Genomic DNA, 17,773 nt, shown 5'->3' on the forward strand with positions numbered 1-17,773 from the left:
ACATTGTTTCTGTTTGAGACTGGGCTACTTCCGAAAAGTGTCTCCGCAGTGGCAGCCAGTTGAGATTCAGCATAAGGGGCCATCCTGAAAATGCCCTGACGCCTGCCTTTGTTATCTACTCCATTCGCTGAGATAGCTCCAGCAATAAGCCACCCCACATTAAGACATCTAATATATTACCCCTTTTTGTTATTTATTATTTCTAATGTCTGAGTAGCAAATAAGACATGATGAATTTGTCTGTCTTTCAGTTGGCGGTTGTTCAAGAACATGTTAATATTATTCTTTGTTTACAGTTATTGGATCAATAAGGTTGTTACATAATTCTTATTCTGCTGATTTCGGTCCAAAGAAGATTTTCTAGTCTCGGTTTCTTTTTGACACAGACCATAAGACTTAATCAATTTACGGCAAGGCTTAGATCAGTAACTTGCATTTGACTAAGGCAAAAGCATCTGGTGTTGACTTGATGACTTCAAGAAGTGGAGAAGCAGTTTATTCTAATTTTTCTAAGTGCCTTATTTTTTATGTGAATTTGGACCTTTCTCCACTATCTCCACTAATGCTAACGTCCCCATCAGCATTTTCTATGTGAAAGAACAAAACCTCTCTTCATGTTCAAGCACCTGGATCCTATCATAAACCTGGCTGTTGAACACTGTCTTCTTCCACACACACCCCTGCAGAATGACTGTCCTGTCTTAAGGGAGCAAGAGACCAATTCCTCTGCAGGTTTAAATGAGCTCTGATTCATTACTGTCATCAATTTACATTACCTGTTTAGCCTTAAACCTGGCAGTATTGTAAGAGCAGGCTTACAACTACTGGATAGCGAAGACTCTTTGCACTGAGAGATGCCCCCTCATTCATGTGAATACTCGGACTTCTCCAAACTCCCCCAGGGAAGGAGCTGATCATACTCCATACCGGGAGAGTTGCCTGGCCCAGTTCAGGGCTCCTCTGAAGTTCCTGGACCCATACACACTCAGTCTTTGTCTTAAGGAATTCACTTAACCTAAGATGAGGTACCCAATTTCATCACTCCTTCCTCAAGCTTTTTGACAAGTATCTGTATTGTTCTGCTCGGCACTTCTTGCCTTCAAAAGCAACATGCTCCTTGTAAAACAAGGGACAAAGCCATATTCATTGCACCCCAGAGGTGCCTCAGGCAATCTGAGAATCTCCTCTGCGGATTTGTATCATGTTTCTGCAGCAGCACACCAAGCATAAGGTTTGTTCTCCTTGTAGTCAACCACCATGGCACACAGGGTCCAACACTTCAGGGATTTGCTACAATGATGTCCAATCTCACATCTAGTTGGGACACTGCATAAATATCAAGACTTGCTCCCACTCTATTTTCTGCTGCAAAACCTGTGATTTTTCTCTGGGTATATTTGTCAGCTGCTCTATTACAAGATCAGGTCTGGTATTAGAGTTCTCTGCTATTCACTGCATTTCTTTATCCCACTTGTCAAAACAGAATCAGTCTTTCAGTACCATGATGACACCTTAACATAGTGTGGATCAGGTTATGACTGATCTACAGACACAAGGAAGAGATGGAGTAAGAAGCTCTCTTCTGCATCAGTAGGGCACTGTCCTGAACTGTGCAGATGCCATGTGACTCTCCTTCCTCTTAGACACGATATACATGAGGGAGAAGGTAAACAGCAAAGATGACTTTGTCCCTCAGTACACATCTGAGCTACACAGCTGAGGCTGGGAAAAGTGTGAAGGGAGGGAGAGGAGTCACAGCAATACCAATTCTCTCCAGCATGGTACTCCTGCAATTCCAATTTCTGTTGATATCAGCTCTGAGCAGTAATGCACCAAAAGCATGTGTGCTGTTTGCATATTGGCTTGCAAAACCAGGGAAGACAGGTTCTGACAAAACAGATGGAAGGACAGTTTCCTACATCATGAATCTCTGCTCAGCCACCATGCCAAATATTGAACTATTTTGTTTTATCCCCATGGTCAGAATCTGACTCTTACCAGGACTAATAGCAGGAGCCAGGCGAGAACAGCCGTTCTGATATCCAGCATGCTTGAAAGCAGGGGTAACAGGAAGTCTCAGAGCTGAACAAATCCTTTGCTGTATGTGTTTGTTTATGTTCTTTCATTTCAGTAGCAAAACAGTGAACTGGCATTCAAACATTTAGGCCTGTTTCAGGGACTGGTGGTGTGACTTTCTTGTTCAGTTCACATTCATTCTAGTCCCAGTAGTGATTACCTTTGTCCCAGGCTCATCACAAGTCCAAGCTCACTGCAAGTCCAGGAGAAGGAAAAGAACAAAACTAATGAATTTGAATGGTGTTCATCAGTAATAAATTTTATAAACTCCTTGACTGTTTGCAGCAGCTCCAATTGACTGTGCTTAATTTGCTTTGTAGGACAAAGACCACCATAGTTTCTGACACTCTCAACAGTTTGTCAGGATACTGTGGAAGAGATTATTTTAAAACAGATAGGTAGCCAGATGGCTAGCGTTCTCTTTTTTTTTTTTTAAGACACCTGCATATGTGAAGCAATTCTCTTCCTTAACACTCTCAGCCTCACCAGGGCTAGGACCATTACGAAGAGGAAGATGAAGAGGAAATCCTCATCCAGAGATAAAAGAGCTGCCAACTGCCTTTTCTGCCCTACTGGAAATTACATTAAGAGTTGAGAATATTTCTTCTCACCTACTAGAGTGGTTGGCAACTGAGTGCTGTCTATGTCACGGAAGACTCTCAATTTACTCTTCTGTGCACTTTTCAAAAGAAATCAGTGTTCTCCATGTTCTGCAGGTCTTCTTTACTGAACAGCTACTTAGCAATATGCTTCCTCTGCTCAGCTTGTCCTTGAGTTGGAGTGGTTGTTTTATACTAGGATAGAGAATATGTTACAGACATGTTTTTCAGAAAGGCTGAGTTCCTAGAAGTACAACATCACTGTACTGAAACCCAAGAGATCTGCATTCATCTTCTGACTCTGTCACTGGCTGACTGGATGACCTCAGCTTCACCATCCATAAGGTAGCGATGAGAATCATCAAACAGCTACTCATGTGTCAAACACAAAAGCTGGGGGTGAGCAGTGCTGAAGAACAGTGAGGCATGATTACTAATAGCTTGCATGATTATTCCCAAACACAGGCAATCTCATAATATTGCCTTCATTTGGCATAACACCGCCTGAAAACACCAAGAGGAAAGCACTGTTTTGCTCTAGTGTTTTATTGATAACTGGAAGGGGTGATATAAGCAGAATATCTGCATTGCCCCGGCAGACAAACAAAATCCCCATGTCCCACAGGTAATTACCATCTCCTAATTGGGTTTGAAAACAGGAGATTTGAGTCTGAGTGCATGGAGTTTGCACCAAAACGAACAATTACGTGTCTGAGGGATTCAGTGGTTTCAAAACACAACAGGAAGAGACTGAAAGTGAGGCTGAATTGAGGCTTTACCTGTGAGTGTGCAGATAGCCCTTACAGACCTCCACTAACAAGCTGGCTACTTTTACTAGCTGGAATCAGAATCCATACTCAACCCTATTGTCATTTTTATCTGCCACTCTAGGCTCATTACATCAGTTTAACTAACGGCAATTAATATGAAAATTAAAATTGATAGCAAAATTAAGTACTTGGAAGACAGTCACTGTTCCTGCATAACTCTGGCATGCCCAATTACTGTTGTAACAAAACCCCAGTAACAACCTGTGCTTTCCAGGCCAGCCCTGACCCAGCCCCAGACACCCTTCCTGCTGCAGTCCCCAACCTGGCCCTTGCATCTGCGAGACGATGCTCCCCATTCCCCCCACTGGGTTCACTCATCATGTTCCTGTGCACCAGCCAAATTTGAGAACTTTAAGATGCTGTGACAGGCTAGTCCCCTATCTTGCTGCTGATGCACACAAAGATTTTATAGCATGGCTTACAATGCAGAGATCAAACATAGACATGGGCTTGCTCAATACCAATACAGACCGCTTCAAAAAGTCACGTCTTCTGCCAACAGACTTTCAAAGTCCTATACCTGATACAGGAGGAAAGGAAAACGGCTAGACCTGTCCATGACCTTAGGGTTTCATTTCTCTGTGGCTTGGTTCACAAAATATCTACTTTGCCAATCCAGATGCTTAACTATTCAGAGTTTGTATAATACTTTGAAGGCACAAGCTGTATTCCAGAGTTAAAATATTATTACGAACAGGGTTCTGGTATCTTCCAGCCTTCACTCAGCAGCACTTTAAACGTTATTTGCACCAACATTATTGTGACAATAGCCTCTCACACTAGATCATCAGCAATATCCAAATTTTCCACCCATGACATGCAGCTTAAAACTCATCTACTTGACGTGAGCTGGCAGAATTAGAATTACCCTCTATATTTTTCCATTACCAATGCACCAGACACACATTTTCCAAACAGCCTTTCAGCAAGGGACTATGTCAGTTTACTGATACAATAATCAACATAAATCTGCAAAACTCTTTTGCTGACATTGTTGATAGGGAACAAAACAGTGTTAAACACACTCAGCCCTCATTCCCCCAGTGCAGCTTATCTGGAGTTGCTTTGTAGAGAGGATGTTGTGATTTTATGCTGGTGTATCCAATTTTATATTGATACCTGCTGTGTATGAGTGGAGCTGTAACTGTGTTGTGCCCAAGAGCTATCCTTACTATGCACTGACTATGCTGTAACTACCTCCATCGTATACTTATAAATGGTTCCAAGCAACGAAATAACATCTGTATTGATCTAAGGAACATTTTATTGATTAAAGACTGCAGAAGAAACCATATGAAATGCAGGCCCATTATTCAACACTGTCTTTCCAGTACCTGTGTTGGAAATACAGGAACACGAGGCTCTTAGATTTTTTTTTTTTAATCAAATGGCTCCCACTGAGATTGCTGTAATGATGCAAAGTCAAATCGCTAAGCTTTGGGTTTGCTTTGGGTTTCCCCCCTTCTATTCTCTTCTATAGGGGGAAGGGAAAGATCTACAGATGAAAAATGCTTCTGGATATTGACATTAAAAGGATAAGACAGGACAAAAGTGCATCTCCATACTTTCTACAGCAAGATGGCGCACAGGTCTAGGACAGGAGATTGGTGTGACTGAGCAACTTTTGGGAAGGACAGCTTATACAGATCTCCACTGGCCTGCACTTTAACAGCTTTCAATATGTTTAATGTCAAATTAAAAAGCTATTGTGTCATGTTGAAGGGCCATCCATCTTCAAGGCTTTGTACTTATTCTTGCAGGTAGAGGAGGGAGATTTGGAAGAGAGCCCTAGGAATGGCACATGAGAGGCAATTATCTGATTTTAAAGAAACCCCACTGGCAAGCACAGCCAAGTGTTTTCAGGTATAGCACAGAGCAGAAACTTGGCGTACAGGCACAGGGGATCAGCACAAGGCTGCCTCCTGGCAGCAGCTGACAGTTTACCGTACCTTTTAGTTCACGTCTTACATTCCTGTTTTTCTCCTGAAGAGAAATTCAGAAAACACCAACTGACATCTCTGCCAGGAAATAGGAAATGTAAATAAAACCCAACAGCCTCTTGGGAAATCCAAATTCAAAGGCTTTCAGACTCAATCTCCACACAGCTCTGAACTCCCCAAGATTGTGGGAGTCTGCTCTTGTATGAGAAATCCAGTATCAATTGTTTTACCATTGATGTTGAGTTGTAAGGGGAAAGATACCACAAGAAGGTGATGAAAATCTAAGTCAGGAAACAGGATGAAATCAATGCTTGGGGGACAGAAAGGAATGCAATACAATCCAGAATTCTGACATTGTTCAATGAAGGTTTGGCGAACTATTATGTTATGGACACATTTTGAATATTTCCAGTTATATTTATTGTAATCAGAGAAAACCCTAGTGATTTTGATATCACAGGAATGCTAATATAGATTTTTATGTATATCAGTTGGGAGAGAAACCCAGTCATTGTACAGGAACCTGAGGAATGAAAGCCTTGGTAAAACTGGTAGTCAGCTCCATAAAGATAACTTCCCTTTCTGTTTTTTCCTATCTCCCTCCTGTAGTCTTTAAAACTTTTCTGTTGTAGAAATTAAGAGGAATTATGCTAGACTGAGTGAACCCAAGCTAGACAGTCAACTGAAGAAACTATTTTCTGTTCTGGCATTTTTCTATACCAGAAATCAATACCACCTGCCAAATGGTATCTTCTAAAATACCTCTTGCCAGGTTGAGACAGTGGAAGCCAGTGCCGGAGCACACAGGAGGTAAAAGGAAAGGACCTGAACTGCTACCTCCAAAGACTCATTATGGTCTTTGGTAAGTCTCTTCACATCTCTTTCCATACCAGCATCGTGGATTTAATTCAGAATGGGAGACTCTGCCGTAGCTTTGTTAGGAGGCCTATTTTGAAGATTAAAAGTATTACAGAAATATTATTACCAGGGCTGGAAAGGAATTTGTTTTCCCAGGCTGTACATTGTCTTTTTAAATCTTACCCCTAAGAACAGAAAAACAGTTGTGGGTTTGTTTTTTTTTTTTTATACACACACATATCTATTTAGCCTTTCTTGCACATATCCTTCCCAGTTTTGGTTTGCATTAATAACCATATTGAACATTTAAAAAAAAATCTTTTTCAGCCACTGTTTGAGAGTTATGTAATTTAAATTCTTTTTGTAATAGGTTCATATTGGTATTTTCAGAAAATAAAAACACTTCATAAAAATTACGTTGCAGACAGTACTTACAAATTAATACATTCTTGCAACTACCAAGAAAAACCCCCCACTTCTTCAGGATAATAAGTAGCGGAACATTTTTAGAAGGGATTTTGTCCTTTAGAAATAATAGCATATGAAACTGGAACTTTAAGAACACTTTGTTCTATGTGTGAAAAAATGTTTGGTGATTTGTAAGGATAAGCACAGTTTGAGCATTCTCTCAAGTGATGCCTTGAGCATACAGCCTGGATTCAATCTGGACTCCTCGGGGAAGCTGGAGATCCTCTTGTGATTGAGGCACTGAATTAGGACCCAGTTCAGCTGGGTATAGTTCCTAGCTACATCTCAGATACCCTAAGTCATTTTGAACAAATCATTTCCCACCTCCTTTATCTGTGATGGAGGGATAACAATGCACCTATCTCTGCTTTATCTTCTGTAATGGAATTAGGTCCTTAGAGATTCTTGGTTTCTGGAGTACATATGGTACTCAGCATAAGAAGTTATACTTAGACTAAATTTGGGGCAAGTCTGACAGGTAATACTGCAGACTGAATATGGGATTTGTAAACTCTAAAAGAAGTCTGAAGGACAGTGAGTGTTTTAACCTCAGCAATTTTGCCCCAGAAAGTGCATTGCTCAACCCCAGTTACAGCCTAAGCTGCTTCTGCGATGGCTGAATCAAACCAGAGGACTCAGAGGGAAGAACCTGTAGATCAAAATCTTTTGGTGACACGCATCCCCCATGACTGAGGGAATGGCTGAGTCTGGTAGTGAGAATGCAATAAAACTGTGGAGATTCACCTAAGTAAAATAGAGCAGAGGTATATTTACAGCCAGGTCTTGCCCCTTGTGGCTCTCCTTGTAATGTTTCAAGGACCTGGAAATCAACATCGGAGTCAAGGACAGTGCTGAAACACACTCTGGCTATGCAGCCTGGCAAATATGCAGGCAAGCCCCTTAGGGATGTTTAGACAATTTAATGGTGGAGGGTAATGCAAATGGTGTGTTCAGAGCATTTATAAAACAAACTGATTCTCTTACTGTTTTGCTACTGGAAGGAGACTTTTTTTCAGTTAGTTACAGTTCATTAACTGCTACCATTGAATGGTTCTTATTTTAATTTCTTTGATCTAATTCAGACAGGTTTTTTCTTTTTCAGCATTCAGCCAGAGTGTAAGTTTTGGCTTAGTTAATGAAATATATAGCTAATTTACATTAATGACAGAACACCTAGAAACATTCAGACAGTCCAATCACTCAACAGGATGAACATTTTAATCTCATCTCTTAGAAGAGAAATGCTGCTTCATGCAATCGGAAAGCTAATGGCCCACTTAGAGCTTTGAAACACCCAAATCAAAAAACACAAATGTGTGGTTTTGGAAGAGGAACTATGGCAACACTTAATGAACATGCAGTGGTTCAGCAGAGCCATGTAAAGGGAGACTCTATGGTGATCTGAGATACGAAAGGCAATTTCCAGTCTGGCCTCAGGGCCAGTGAGAGCTTCCAGTAGTCGGGACCTAAAGGCCCACATCCGGAAATCTCAATGAATGGAAACACTTGAGTCCAAGTCTGAGATCTGTGGTGCTCAAGTCTAACAGGCTGAAGTGCAGACAACTTTGGAAAGCGACCAAGTCCTTCCCTAACTTAGATTTAATTCAGTGTTTTATCACCAAGATATTATCTACGCAGTATATGTTCTCACAGGATCCAGAGAGATCTTGTGTCATTTTCCTGTCTTCTTCAGATCTGACCAGTCTGCAGGAAAAATTAGCTGCATTACCAGAGAAAGCAGACTCCAGAGTGGAATAAAATGTTCACACATTTGAGGAACAAATATATTAGTGATATTCACTCTCGTACCATACTACATACCAAATATGGCCCTATGCAGAGCCGAATGATGGATGGAAGTCCTCTGACTGTGATAGTGATTACTGTGTAAGAAAGAAGCAGGACTCACAGCCATGCCCACGTTTTTCTTCTTTTTCACTTGAAGGGTCAAAATCTCTGAACCAAACTTAGACGAGTGGTGCCATGAGTCAGATGTCATAAACTGAGGGCTTCTATCAACTAAACAGAAGTTAGCTGCATAAAAAGTAACAGCTCTTTATCTTTAGTATCTCCTGATGCTTCCTCATGATTGGAAGGCAACTTTAAAAAAAACTTCGTATTAGAAAACATGGAGAATGTAGTACACTCAGTTCTCCTGATTCAGGAGAATGACTCAGACTAGTACAGGGAAACAAACACACAGAAAACCCCAGGAATCCCAAGGCAAACTTGTTGCTTTCCCATTGTTCATCACAGGAGGGTCACAGTTACACAGCAGAACAAAGCCGAAATAAGCAAGACTGACCAGGGAAAAACATGTGCCATTGCAAAGACTGAAAAAACCAACACCCCTATTCAAGTTTTATGGCACAAGCCTGACACTACTTTGGTTCAATTTTCTATAATAGAGGCAGACTGTCTCTGAAAGGGCAACAGTAATAAATATTGACAGACAAAATCTGTCCATTGAGACTTTTTCCTAACAAGATCTCAGATCTTGGCACCAGGCACAATTCCAGGGTGAGGGATCATGCTGCAGGGTAGAGCATTATACCACATGCTGATACAGCCACAATAAAGAAAAATATCAAGAGTACGAAAAGCCTTTGGAATCCAAATTTTTAGGGGGATAGTTTATTTATAAAGCCACAAATGCTTCCAGTCAAATTCCTGTTGGTTTATATATGAATAGGGGAAGTGAAATAATTGTGGGAAAGGTGGAGTCTAAGGCAGAACAATTGTTTTGATTATTTCAACTGCAACCACCCCAAACTAGTTTCCAGCTAATTTCATTGCAACTAAGCATCTGGGATTTTATTGTCATCATTTTTAGTAGTCAAAAACTCTTTTTCTATCCCATTGAAGCTTCTCCTCTGCCTCTTGATCTCCCAGAGCATTGTAAATGCGGGACAATGTAACATAAGCCTCAAAATAGGCCATTACTTAAACAAACGGATGGGGTCATTTTCATTTATTTCATGGCAGCCATCCTCCACCCTTTGCTTTCCTTTGAGGTCATTTTTTGATTGTCTTGTTTTGAAGCCAGGCAATTTGTCCCACACTCACTGCTGTTCATGGGCTAATTAGAATTTTTAAAGTAATTTAAACACCCTTTGCAGTGTGCTGTTAATTCCCTCCAGATTGCTGGGAACATTAGCTTCAGTGTTTGTTTATTTTAACTGACTCTAAAAATATCAAACACATTAGAGGTTGTACTGGATTTGGGATAATTCACCTTTAACAATAAATTCATTACAAAAGTAAGCATCCTACTTAATTAGCATTGGCTTGTGCTCGTGGAAGGCTCCACACGCCAAGAAGACTGTGTGGCTGAATCACATGGTGGCAGATCTCAGTGCAGCAAGAGGCCAAGCTGGGGAGGGATGGCCTCGGCACCCTGTAGTGACCAAAGCAGGGTCACACAGGGCACCTGCAGGGTTCACCTCTTCATCACTAGCACAGGCTGGAGACCTAGCTTCTGGGACACCCCTGCTGCTGTCATCTGTGCTGGCTGGACTGTTACTGGCACATGTGGGCCACCTCAGACAGCAGGCACACCTTGGTCTGTCTTCTTGTTGCTTCAGGCCCAAGCAGCTTGAACTAGGTGCTGGTTTTGTACGAGAACCTTCCCCGGCAGAAGTCAAACCCTAACCTGAGCCCACAGACAAGTCCAGGAGAACCACAGCCCCCAGCACATCAAGCCTAAGCTACATCTGCTCTCCTGCACCATGACTCAGCGGGGACCCCAGAAGGGCTGTCCCCGTCCCTGTGCCATCTCTCTGGGCTGCTGCAGTGCCAGCAGGCGTGTGGAGCTCCGACCACTCCTCCAGGCTCCAGCAAGGCTGCTCCTGAGCATCATTGCTCATCCAGCCTGCACCTATAACAGAGGCACTAACAGGGACAGTGTAACATGGTACAAGAAACCCTGAATCAGATCAAACATGGAAATGTTCTAACCACCTTTATGTTGATACCTTTAACTGAAAATTACTATATGCAAATTGTGTAAACAGAATTAATAAGAAATAATTATGATATAGCAGGAACCCGCACCAGGAATTTGGGAAAGAGTTAAGTGCAAAAAAATTAGCAGTGGTTTACAGAAAAGAATTAATACTATAATACATTCACAGTCTGCAGTCATTTCATTTAACTTATTCGACATAGCTCTCTGAAAGAGAAACAGTTTTATGAAAAAAATCACTACTACACAGTCCTGCACTTTGCAAATACCCTATTATTTGTGCAAACAAAAAGTTAGTGTCTAATTCTCAGTAAAGATTTGACACCACTTTCCACAATAAGCATTATTATACGCAATTAAAACTGAACTACACTTGTCAGAGAAGTGCCTACAGTATACATCGGTGAGCATTAACAACCACTTCTATCTGGCATGTTTGCTTATGATTAAGTCAGCTAAGAACATGAAAGCAGCTGTACCTGGGTTCATCTAGCCAAGTACCCTCTCTTCAACAAGGGCCATAAGTTGACACCTAGAGATGAGTAAGAACTGTGCAAACGTATATGGCACTTCCCAAGTACTCTCACAGCCTCTGACTGTTTTCAACTCAAGGCATTTCTTGAATCTAACATTATTTGTCTATCTAGTAACACTCAATAGATGTCTTCTCCACATGCTGTGCAGGCTCTCTGTCCCCCACATACTCTTTTTGCAAATACAACAGTCTTTGGCAAGGAGTTTTACAGACCTACTAACACTTCTTCTATATGTCTTGGACACAGTTGCTACAATATTTAATGACATAATTTTATTTTCCATCTATTCTTTCCTAAAAGCTCTTAATTTTTTTTGTTATTATTTGCTTTTCTGGTAGCTATAGAGTATTAAGCTGATGTTTTCATGGAATTCAAGTGTGCTCCGAGTTGTAGCACACACTTTTTGTACAGCTATACCATTTCAGAAATGAACAGTTTAACTTCCTAATATGTTGTTACCAGTACATCATTGCACCTTTAAAGAGACCAAATACTTTTATACCAGTGTAACCATATCTGTACTTGAGGCTGCTCTAATTGAATCGCATGTTTGGTATACCAGTTTTAAACTGAAATACTTAGCCAGACACAAGCCAGTACAGAGACCAGCCAAAACCAAACTATCATTTTACTGCCTAAGAAACACTGGCTTGGAGCAGCAGCACGTCAGTCAGTACTGCTTCATGAGAGCAAGCGCGCCCAGCTCTGCTGACATAAAAACCACTCCCTTACCTCTCCTCTATTATTAATACTCTGTGCTTTTGTTTACCCCCAAAAGAGCACGTATACAGTGCTCAGACTCTAACACATCAAAGTATTAATGAAGAGTTTTTAAACCGTCAGGCTGGCATTGAAAGTTGAGAAACAGTTTCTCCCTTAGGTTTCCATGGTTACTGCATCTCCAAAGTGCAATTAAAGTCACTTATGTCATAATTTGCTCCAGGTAGCTTCCCGAGCTATCATCCCCCTTTGGATTAGTAAGTGTACAGCAGGGACAGCCACTGTAATCCTAATTCTTCCCACTGATGTTCCCAGGCAGCGTCCCAGGGGTGGCTGAAAGGTGTACCGAGCGTGTCTTGCAGTGGGGTGAGCTGCCTTCTGCTGGGGTACAGCCAGCGATGGCTCTTGCCATCGAGTTCAGCAGGACCCACGTGGGCTTTTGCAAATTTTAGGTCACGTGTTCAAGGCTCAAACCTGGCCTGGTGGGAGGCAATGAGATTTTGTCTATGCCTGAATCAGCTTTCAGCTAAGACATATTTACTGATGGCTTTTATAAAACAGGCATTTTCGAAGAGAAAACACAAGGCAGTGGATAGCACCGCAGGCCCAGGTCGATGACCTCCCAGGGCTGTATTTGACATGCTCAAAGGCCTTTAGGGCATCATTGTACTTCTGCAAATCCAATGCTAAAGCTCCAGAGAGCCTGACAGACTAAAACCAATGAGAACCCATTTAAAAAGCAGCATAAACATGAGAAACACACAGCAGCTTGTAAAATGCACATTTGTAAGTGTAGCTGGCAGATAACAGAATAATAAGACAAGAATAACTATATATAAAAGAGTCCTTAGAACAGCTGAGATTATAGGTCTAACATTTTCCAGCTACCCTGACCCACAGATAATCCTGCAGCAAGAAAAATCACCAAGGAGACAAATTCAGGCCCATGCGATAGGAGCCTGTGTAGTATAGATGCAGAAGGCAATGCATTACAGACTAAAGCTTATAGGAACCAGTTAATTTAAATAATGTGCAGGCAGCAGGGCACCATGGTTCAACATGTGCAACACGCTTGGGGCTCAATCATGAGGTGGAAAGCAAGAGCTTCAGCGGATCAGTCCACAAGAAACAGATCTAAACACTGATGCTCAAGAACGTGAAAATTCTGTTACATATTCAGGACTGTAGTCTGCCATCCCGTCCCTCCCAGAATAGGGTGTCCTGCCCCAGGAATGGAAGGGCACTATCCAAAGCAGATGATCTCCTTATGAAAAACAATCATGCACAATCAAGCCAGACATTCCTCAAGTGAGATGTAATTTCAAGTTTCCTAGATTCAGGTATCTTGAAAGGCCAATTGCTGAGCTGCTGTCAGCTGAAAACAAAGCCTGCTCAAGCATCTGAAAGTCTAGAGGCTGAGGCAGTCTTTATTCATTTTTAAGGATCATGGCTTAAGGAATTAATTCAGACTGAAGTACACTACCAAAGAAGAAATATAGGGAGGTGAAAGCCACCATGATTAATAAAAGACAGAAAATAATGTGAAATTTACTTCTTTCAAGCACTTTACTACACTCAGTTAAAAACATTTTAATTTCTGATCAGTCTAGCTATGTTTATCTACAAACATATAAAATGACATTATATGTCCCTTCTGGTGGATAAAATGGCAAATAGTTAACAGCATGCAAAAATAATCAGGGCAGCAAGCGGAAAAAAGCTCTTTTCTACTAGAATTTACACATGGAACCTAGAAAGAGAGACTAATTGCTCCCTGGGACCCTCTGATTAGCTAAATCTGACTTGTAAACAGCTGCAAGATCATGATATCAAGGAGTGGGTACCTCTGTTTTCTGTCTCACTGGCTGCTTGTGACACATTTTTCCCCTGATTTGAGCTGATTGGGCCTCTCATTTACCAATTAGGGGATGAGACTGAACAGGGAAGAATGGAGGATGATTAAAACTCTGCTCTTTGCTATTTCTGCAACAACTGTGGACCATTCCCTTCCAAATTAAATCTGGCTTCTGGCTGGCAAGCTAACTGGGAAATGCAATCTCACTCCCTGAGTGCCAGAGCACATCAGCTGTACATGTGCCATTTGTGGTCCATCTGCAGGAAACCGGACATGCCAATTGCTTTCGGGTGGGCTGGGAGGGGGACGCAGCACCATCAAGCAGCATGTCACTGAGTTTTCCTACTGTTCCCACCCAAGTGGGTAAGGTTTGGGAATCTTGTGAGACTGTGCTTTAAAACAACTTTGGCAATTAATGCTGTTTCCAAACACCTGCTTTTGTCAACAGGTCTGGTTACTAAAGTATCATTCTTTAAAGGGGAAGACAGTGGCAATGAAATCTTTTCATTGTTTGAAAAATAATTATAACACCATCTAGGAGTTCTGGCAGGTGATGTTGTGGGAAGTGTTTGTTTTCTGTTTGTCCACTCTACCTCTTGAGCTAGGGTGGGGTGCAAATGAACTCAACCCACACTCAAGAAAAAAAGTTCAAACACAGCTATTTAAAATCCACTCTGAGCCAGATGACAAGTAAAAAACACATCCACAGGAAACCCATATTCTCCATAGGATAATTCTTGGGCACAGGCCTCCCACAGGAAGGCTTTAGGCCAGTTTCACAACCTTTATAATCTCTATCTTGGGAGGGAAGTAGTATTCTGAGGAGACGAGAGCTCTCTTCAGAATTACACAGGGTTTTTTCTGAATAATTGTGTCATTCTTTTTTTTAAACTCATTTTTCAGAGAGAAATGTCATATTCTATTTTATGACATCACAGATTTTTTTCAGCATGAGAGAATACTTTAGATGAGTAACAGCACACAGGTAGCAATGCCAATCAGAGTTACAGCTCACTTCTCTAGCTCTGATTCAGTGAATAGGTAAAGTGAGCTGAACAGCCTTACTGCAGTAACCGAGGCCCATTTGTCCCTCTCAAATTTGTCCCAATAATTGTCATAACTGGCAAATTCAGTTCAGGAGATATTCAGGAGGAAAGCAGTTCATAGTTACCAGTGCAGATTAAAGTGGGCTGCCAGAGTTGCAGGGGGAAGCTAACAAGGCACCTGACTGTATTATGCTTGGAGTAAGCCGGAGCTGTCAGTCTTCCACTCTTGAGTACTCTCATTTGAGAAAAGCACAAGATCTTGAGTGCCTCTTGTCCTCTGTGATTGCATCTGCACTCTAGTGCTACCATCCTCTTGGAGTTTGACTAAGCCCCATGATCACTGAGAGCTTGTTTGCCATTTTCTCAGCATACATGGGGTCGATTCTTTTTTTTTTTTTTTCTTTTTAGCCCTTGTTTGCCTTGCCACAGCTGAAAGCAGATGCACACAGATACTGCCTGACATTGTCAACAGGGAAATTATGTCAAACACTGGTACCTGTAATGTTGACTGCAGCTTAAGCCAAAAACTGCAGCAAGTGGCCTGACTGCACAGCACTGAATTAAAATGTTGCGCTTATTCATAAGCTTCCTTGACATTAATATGAATAAAATGGCAATAAGCCTATATTTTATATTCTGTCATTTCACTCTGCATGACTAGTACTGTAACTTTGTATGCTCCCACTACACTCATACAGATTACACTTACAAATTGCCCCTCTGAATAAAGAGCACTGCGCAGGGATGACAAGTATTGATTTTCAATCTCCTTCCAAAATGACTCTATCATTGCAAGTAAGTCAGGCAATTTGCCTCACTTTACACTTCAGGCTATAGGCCTCAGATCACATTGACAGGCCTGATCCTTCAGGAGATGTTTAATTAGAAAAGAAATGAAAGGAATTACTGTAAATCAGCACTTAGTCAGCTGTGCTACAGAATTTGTAAAGCTCCTTCCTCCCCCCCTTCCCTCTCACGTACAAGCTGCCTAATTTATTCTCTTATCCTCACCAGGAAGTTTGAGGTGTTTGTTTCACATGATTAGAATTGCTGCCTTTTCTCTGGGAAATACTACGGCATGGTCTAGCCTGCGTTTTACTCTTCGTTGACAGCTCCCCCTACACCGGCGCTGCAATAAAGAAGGGGCACACCAGCAGTCACCAGGGCTAACGCAGGCTCACCTGCCCTACCAGCGAGAGACTGACGGTGCCATGCAGTTGCCTGGAACTTTTGCTTTCAGAGCTATGTTTGAACCTAATTATGACTAACATGCAGTAAAAATACATCTCACTGGAGGGGAATTATAATACCGTTAAGTGCTGTGCACACTCAGAAAGCTGCTGCACGCTCCTCTTGTACCCCCGCCCAAAGGCGGCCCTGCAGTGCTGCTCTTGGACAAAGGCTCGCTCCAGCCTCAGGACCCAGATGAAGGCGTTGGTTAAATAAATTTCTTCCACAAACGACTGGAGTTTTTGACACTTTATATCATGGTGCTTTTGAGCTGTCGTGAGGTGGGGGCTTCTTTTTTTGTCTTTTTTAAACAACCACAGGGTTTATAGGCTTCCTTCCTCTGCCCCATGCTTACTTCTTTCTCCGTCACACACAGACTCGCACGTTCGCCCTGCTGGGGACGACGGCGCGCCCGGCCCCCCGCATTTCTCCTCACGCCCCGCGGCACAGCGGAGACCACGACTCCCGCCATTAGCCTGACAGAAAGCCGACCCGGCCGCTCGAGGGCACGCGGCCGCGCGAGCCGGGCCCTTCCCGCCCGCCGGGACGCCGCGCCTCCCCGCGGCCCGGCCGCCGCCACGGACGACGCCCCGGGGATGGCGGAAACGCCGCGGGTTCCCGCCCGCCCAAGCCGTCTCCGCCCTCACCCGGCCGCGGCCGGCCTCAAGTGGGGTGCCCACGCCAGGAGGAAGCCCTCAGCGACAGGGGGAAGAGGGCGTTAGAAGCCCCAGCTACCTCCAGCGCAGGAAGCAGAGGGGAGCGGCGGAACTGCGGGTGCCGCTGAGGGGAGAGCGAGACGCGCCCGCCTCGCGCCACGCGGCTGAGGGGAGAGCCCGGCCGTGGAAGAAACGCGCTCACCTCCTGCCCCAGCCTTCCCGAGGCCCAGCGGCCGTCGAAGCCCTCCTGCGCCCGGCTCCACCGGTGACTGGACGACGCGCTGCTGCCCGGCCCAGCCAGCTCCTGAGGAGAGCCGCGAGGCGCCATGCCCTCAGGCAGGTGAGGGGCGGCTCCGCATCGCGTTACCCCGCTCAGGCCGGTCTGTAAGGCCACGAACCCACCGTGAGGCCTCTGTCCTCCGTGCCGGTAACAGCGCGCTTTAACGGGCCGCGCTTAACTCCGCGGTGCTTGCAGCGCAGGTGCGCAACTGTGAGCGGCACCGCCCTCCATCCCCTTAAGCCCCACGGGAGAGGCTCCCCCGCCCCCTGAAGCGGGGCCCTTCCCCCGGGGCGGGGGCAGGTGTGGGGATCGGGAGCCGGGAGCCTTTAGCTTGGACCGCATGAAGACTGTGTCCCCTATTGAGATAATTTAATAGCATGAACCGAGTTGCTCTCCTGTTGTGGGGGGTACCTCACCCACCCTAATACAGCCCCAGTACAGGTGAATGCAACTTATATATTGACTTAAGCTGTGTAGCTCTGGTTCCCCATGCTTAGCACTGCTGCACATCCATCCCAGGCAGCTCAGACAAACGTGTGCAGATGCCCTGGTTGTGCATCCCCTAGAGAGCAGGCACCTCCTGGAAACCATAATCCTCCCACGTGGCAGAGCGCAAGGTGTGCACTTGGTCCTGAGATCGCAGGGCTTGCATCCGCTGCTCCACTGCAGTCCAGCTGCATATCAGGCTCTCACAAAAAAGCCCCTACAACCAGGC

The 17,773-nt window shown here is 43.6% G+C and overlaps 1 long non-coding RNA gene across 1 annotated transcript in view; it reads right to left on the bottom strand.

Moving 5' to 3' along the window:
* The window catches only part of LOC127024444 (uncharacterized), a 29,487-nt gene extending 12,292 nt beyond the window's left edge, over positions 1–17,195 (bottom strand). The window contains exon 1 of the long non-coding RNA XR_007767551.1: positions 16,981–17,195. This is a non-coding gene — a long non-coding RNA (uncharacterized LOC127024444). The remainder of the gene's footprint in view (positions 1–16,980) is intronic.
* Between the last annotated feature and the right edge of the window lie 578 nt (positions 17,196–17,773).

This window comes from Gymnogyps californianus, chromosome 20, assembly GCF_018139145.2.
Source record: "Gymnogyps californianus isolate 813 chromosome 20, ASM1813914v2, whole genome shotgun sequence".
Taxonomy (NCBI): Eukaryota; Metazoa; Chordata; class Aves; order Accipitriformes; family Cathartidae; genus Gymnogyps; species Gymnogyps californianus.